A 6,764-nucleotide genomic window follows, 5' to 3' on the forward strand; every position below is an offset into this window, starting at 1 on the left:
GTGATTTGTAGGCTATTGGTACTGTTTCTCCCTCATTAGAGGTCAGGTATGTGAATCCACATCTGCCTGGGATGACTCGGATTACAAGGTTGCAATCATTTGCGCGTGTTTGCAGTTTTGTTTTAGTTAACATATCTGTCTGTAATGATCTTAATATTTCTGTGTGTTCCTGAGTCCAATTAATTGATTTAAAATCAGGTTTTATTAGTTCGTAGAGGGGTTTAACCCTCTCTGCATAATTTAGAATGTATGTTCTTCCGAAATTCAGGAATCTTAGTATTGATTGCAGGGTTTTCAGCGTTTATGGAGCTTGTAGTACAGCACACTTCTCTAAGAAGTTGTCTGCCAGGCTTTTGCCTTCACTTGATAATTCGTATCCTAAAAATAGGACAGTTAAATGGGCAATTCTTGATTTCTTTAAATTAAATTTGTACCCTTAAGAAGCAAACCCAAGTATTATGGTGTTCTACATAAGATAATGCATCATCATCATAAATTTGTAGTAACTCTGTTACCCTTGCTGAAAATAATCCTGGGCTGTTCTTGAATCCCTGTGGGAGACGACAAAATTGTTTTTGCGACCCCATTATTGAGAAAGCGGTCAAATACCTGCTTTCAGGTGCAATGGTTTGACAGAAGAATCCATTAGAGATATCTAATGTCGTTTTATATTTTTTGCGCACAATGTTATTCATTAGTGCTGCACTGTGGGAGTTTTGGACTGCAAAAGTTTTACAGTAGGAGTTTAGATGTCTGTAGTCCAAGACTAGACGATATGAATCGTCTGGCTTGGAGACAGGAAACAAAGGATTGTTCATTTGTGAGGTGCATGTTTCAATCACCCCCTGATATTCAAGTTGATCTAAAATTTCTTTTACTTGTTTTTTAGCTTCCTGTTTAACCGGATACTGCCTCTGTGCAGTAGGTTGATTTTTTAACTAGATTTTATGCCGAGGAGAGTCCTCATCCCATCCTACATGATTTTTATATAATGCTGGGGCTTGGGCCACTGCTCATTTTCTAGCAAGTGTGTATTTTTATGTATTGGAAAGTGATTTGAGAAGGCAGGCATAATCATTTCTTCGCCATGTGGGAACTCCCTGACAAACTCTGGTGGCCAGTCTTTTTCTGCTAGAAGGATGTCACAGCCTTTCGATAGATTCTCCCAAAAGAGACCTTTTATTTTCCTAGTTTTATCTCCCTCTATACGTAATGTTATTTCGTATAGTTTATGGGGCACACTCACTCGGGTGTCTGCAGTTTCCACTTGAATGTATTCATTTGTGTCCACTGTCTCCAGAAGATTCATCAGGATCTTGCGAGCTATGCTCACTTCTGCTGCGCTGTCTAGCATTGTCTGGGCCCACCCTCCGTTTTTCAGTTGTTTCCTCAGGATTCTCGGCATGTTTTATTTTAATACTTGCTACCTTCTTTCTGGGAAATTGTGATTTTTTATTTTGATGAGCAGGTTCTTTGTCTTTGGACTTGACGTGCTCTTCCTTGTGTTCAGACCGTCCTCTTCTTTCCGATTTCTTTGAGGAGGTCTGAAAAGATTGAGAGGAACGTGTATCAATATCTTGATATCTGTCAGGTTTTCTCAGATTGTCCCTATTTCTAAGGTTATATCTTTTCTCAGAGGGCTCCCTTTGGGGAGACTTGCCCCCCTCTCTGGAGATCTATTTCTCTGTTGGGGAGACCTTCCTCTGGCCTAAAATAGTTTTTCTCTGGGAGTGGTTTGTTTGTTACCCTCCCAGTTCTTCTTTTGAGAATTGAGATTATTTTTAATAAAGGTTTTTTCAGGATTTCTAATTAGTTGGGGTTTTACTGGTTTACCACCCAAACTATCTCTGCCTAATTCTTCATAGGATTTTTCAATAAATTTTTGGCGGATTGCCACGCACGCTGCTTCTCCTTTTATGTTGGCTAATAATATAGCCGAGACCTGATTAAAGTCTTTTAGTAATTTCATACCCAGAGTTAAGGCAGGTTCTGGACCGTATTCATTTTGAATGTGTCTTAGTACATCTGGTATAACCACCATAGACAGAACACCATGTGTTTTTGTGTAGATAGAAACAAAGACTGTGCCCCAAGTGTCACAGTCATCCACATGTGGTGCGATCCCCACTGGGAGGCAGATAGTCAGAATTCTGTATTTTTCGTGAGGGGTGGTATCAGGAAATACCGCCTCTATCTGAGTGATTTTTTGAGCTAACCAGAATGGAATTTGTTCCCGTTTTGTGGGTGTTTTACCAAGACATGATTGTATATTCTGTGGTGTAATTTTATTTGTGTTCCCCTGATGTGGGGTGTTTTGTGGAAGTTTAATTGCAGGTTGGACTGTTGAAGTCCGCATGACATATTGGACTAATTGTCTATGTATTTTAATTAGTTGTTTTAACTGAACTAAAAGTTCTCTGTCTGACATTGTTTCAATGTCAGGATGTGGTGTGTAGCCGGCTAGAACCGGCCATGTGGCTCCAGGTCTACCTAATGGACCTAGCCTGGTAATGTGATTTTGATGATTTAGGGCGTCATTAAACAAGAGCAGGTGATCTTGGTATGTTAGTGGAATTTCAACTTCCTCAAAAGGAGAGTATTCCTCTGGAGATTCCGCTACTTTGTAGAAGTGGAACTCATGTGTTACAGCATTTGCTGCTGGAAAAGTTATCCATGAATAGAATACCTCTGTCTGCCGAAACTCATGTGCCTCTACCACAAATACAACCGTACCACCTCTCGATGTTACTCCATTTTCTATAAGTTTTATAGTTATGGTTTTTCTTATGTTGGCCGGGATGATTATGGCATCATGGTTGTCTTCATTAAATCCTGTAAGGTCTGCACCCGGTTAATTCGCATTTACTGCGGCTTCACCTGTTACATTGTTGTCGCCGTTATTTGACATTATTTAATGAAAAAAAGTGTCTTGCAGAGCAAGTTTTTTCGAGGAAACAAAAGATTAGGTGCACAATATTTTGGAACACTGTATCCTTCAACGTTGATTATACCGTAAACTAATACATAGGATTCTCATCCTACTAAGGTCCGGCGGATATTAACCTTTTACCCACTCCAGACGTCTATTGGAGTTTTTATGGGAAAAGGAGTCTGTGTGAAAAAGCACGACTGAGTTACTCTAGTATCTTGCGTTAGATTATCGCCTTACCAAACGTTGGGCGCCATGTAGTGTAGTTCCTATTTTCCCAAAAGGCTCTGCGCATTGGAATAACATAAAGGATAGTTTAGACGTAGGACTGAGGTCGACTAGGTCTCGATTGAATATGTTAGACTTAATTTAGGTTTGCCAGCTAGCTCAGAGGTCACTAGAAACTTTCTCGAATGAAAAGGGAGGAGTGAACTTTCCCTGATTAGACAAGAAGGGATTCAGCTTCTGACAACCGCATAAACATGACAAGTTTGCTCCCCCAGAATAAGGAGTATATCTCCAGAGTTGTGTGAAAACAATAGATAGCTATTTCACTCAGTCAGTTGTGCATACTTAGTTTCACCAGAGTGCAGAGAAATAGAGTGACGGGCGTTTTCAATAAAAGGTGTTATTTATTGAACAGTCTTCTTTCTAATGCAAGAGAAATGAATTGCTATGATTGCAATACTTGTTATAAAGTAAAGTGCATACAGTAAAAGGAGTATTACGAAATAATACTGTAAAAGCATGGATATGGTTTCTGAGCCATATGATACTTAAAAGGTATAAAATATATACAGTTACATACAAAGATAAAATCTTGACTAAACGTACTTAACTGGTGCTTCTAAATACGCCTACCCCGGTGTACCTAACCTAAGCCTAGTACGTTTAAAGGAGTAGATGGGCTGCAGTTTAAGTTAAGCTAGTTTTTTGCCAAGTATCGGACCCAAGAATTCTATAAGGATCTAATCAGCTCCGTACCTTGGTTTTTAGAATGGAGGAGGTCTCGTATCTCGCTTTCAGGACTCGATCTCCCAGTAACCCGCGAGGGTGACTGGAAACACCGGAGCTGGATTTTCTCAGCAGGAGAAAAAGACAGCGTCTTTCTCAGTGTGTCAAATGGGAAGGACGGCTTCCTTCGGCACTCGCATCAACTGGGCTTCGGATAAGTAGATAGCCGCTATGCTCCACACCACCGTGTGTTGCTTAAGGCAAACGTTGGTATATTTATACCTGGAAGGTGTCGTGTTTGACGTAAGGTTGGACATAAGACGTCAATTAAAGATGTCACTAAGAACTGACCGTTCTTTCAGTGCTTGCAGGAGTTCTAAGACAAATCAAAACAAAAGCACAGGGAATTCCCAGGTTGCTGGAGGTTTGGTATGTTGTAAGAACTCGTTGTGCTTTCTAGGAGTCTAAGGAAGTAGCTTTGCCGCATTTGGTTTGCAGTGGCTTATTATTAAATATGAAATATTTTAATTAGGGTCCTAGATAAAACACAACACTTTGGTGTTGGTTATAGTAATAGGTTCAACATCAAAAGGAGCATCAGATTTCCTTCTTCTGTATTGTCTAAAAAGCACTCTTGTAAAAGTGATGTCCTTTGCATGCTGTTGTCGGTCAATATAAATTTTAATCTTCTGTTTGTGACCAAAGTCCGCAGTGTGAATGTTTTTCCTATTCTATAAGCTTGGTCATCTTGGCTCTTCCAAACACAAGAGATTCAGGGCTTACCACTGTCGTTGAGGGAAAGTTTGAACAGTAAGCTCGAAGAGTAGTGTTTTAAACAGCTTTGAGGTCGAGCTTCTCCAGTGCAGCATGCGGAAAAGCTTTCTTTAGAGTACTCATAAACCGTTCTAAAATGCCATTAGCCTATGGCCAAAGACGAGTGCTTTTTTGATGCTTTATAGTGAAGTGATTTAGAAAGTATTTAAATTCTCGACTATCGAAAGGTGGGCTGTTGTTAGACTTTAATACTGCAGGTACACATCTTGTTGCAAATATGTCATCTAGTTGTTGAATGGCCTTTTCATGTGTAGGGTATAAAAGTTCTTCCACCTATGGAAAATGGGAGTATTTATCAACAATGACTAGAAGGGGGAGGAGCTTCGCCGGCGACCAAGATGGCCGCGTGAGCTCGGAGCTCCGAAGACCCTCCGATCCTCCGCAATAATCCTGCTACCCATCCTGTCCCACGATTGTGGGAATCGATTGCTAAGCCGGTCCTGATGCGGCACCCGCTTTCGGAATGAAAATCTGACATTCCTGGACTCAGTTAGCTCGACGGACCCCGGAGGCTCCGCCCGCGTCACTGGCGACCGTGGAAGGGTACAGCGGTGTCTCCACATGGTACCTCCCTGCCTACGCTTCGTTTTCCCGATGGGTGCTTCTGATCCCTGAGCGCCTTGCTGTGCGGTCTCAACACAGGACTTTGGAGTTACCGTCGTGTGCATTATGCATACTGTACTAGACTTTTTTAACCCTGTAGTCCCCCCCGTCCCGAGAGTGCCAACATGGCGGGCAAGGGTGGTCCGGACATAGGAAAGTCCCAGCGGATCAGCAGGAAACCATCCCAGTCCCAGTCCACTATTCCGGAGCGATTCTCCCAGTCTAAGGGATCACCGGTACTGGCGGGTCGTACTAAAGACTCGAGAAGGGATGAATCACCGGACGACTCCGAGATAACACTTCGAGACGTCATGGGAGCGATAACGGGGGTGAAGACGGAGATGCACACTCTCCGCGAGGAACTGTCCAGCAAGGTTGACTCCCTGAAGATCGAGTTAAACCTCATCAGGACCGACCTCGGGAAAACTAATGACCGGGTGAAATCGCTGGATCTCAAGACTTCCAGCCTGGTCACCGATGTGTCCGATGTACAGACGGAGGTGCGCGACCTGAAAATGGCTAATGGATTGCTAGCGCGTCGACTGGACGAGTTCGAGGGCCGCGCGCGGCGCCAAAACGTACGCATCACCGGAGTACCGGAAAAGGCCGAGGAGGACTCGACTGAGCTCTTTGTGGAAGAACTGGTGGTTAAGAACTTGGCACCGGGGGGCCTGAGTAAATTCTTTTCGGTGGAAAGGGCCCACAGGATCCCGGGTGGGCCGCCGAAATCGGGCGCCTCCCCTCGCCCCATCATCGCGAGGCTGTTCAACTACAGGGACAGAGACGCTATCCTGCAGGCATCGAGGACCGCGGGCCCTCTCCGCTTCCAGAACTCTGATGTGAACTTCTTCCCGGATTTCACCCAGGCTGTTCAGAAAAAGCGCCAGAGCTTTACGGGGGTGAAACGGAGACTGAGGGAAATGGGCCTGCGTTACTCCATGCTTTATCGTGCCAAGCTCCGCATCGAGCGTGACCACCGGACCTTCTTCTTTGACTTTCCAGATGAGGTGGGGCACTGGCTTGATACCCTGCCCCAGGATCGACGTGAACCGGCCGACCAGACGGAGGAGACCACCGAGGGCGCGGAAGCACAGGAATAATTGTTTGGTGACTTGACTTTCCGAGAGCTGGGCCGCCGTACGGGGCTTCAGCTATTGACATTGCTGCTGTAGGTTTGACTCGTTTTGTACTTAATATGGGGGATGACGGGGGGATAGGATGCCTCCTTTCTCCTCTGTGGGCTTCTTGTAGATTAGTTAAGGGGCGACAGGCACACTGCTAGTTGGGGTGGATTATAGTCTAATGCAGGGGTGCAGGGTGGTGGGTAGTTGGGGTGTGTTTTTTCAACTTCTTTCCTTGTTTTACTCTTTGTTCGGGCTGAGGAACCACTGTACTGATATGTTAACGCTGTGGGCGCCATTGTGGGTGGGGGTGGGGGTGCGGC

The sequence above is a fragment of the Lissotriton vulgaris genome, chromosome 1_1, assembly GCF_964263255.1.
Source record: "Lissotriton vulgaris chromosome 1_1, aLisVul1.2, whole genome shotgun sequence".
Taxonomy (NCBI): Eukaryota; Metazoa; Chordata; class Amphibia; order Caudata; family Salamandridae; genus Lissotriton; species Lissotriton vulgaris.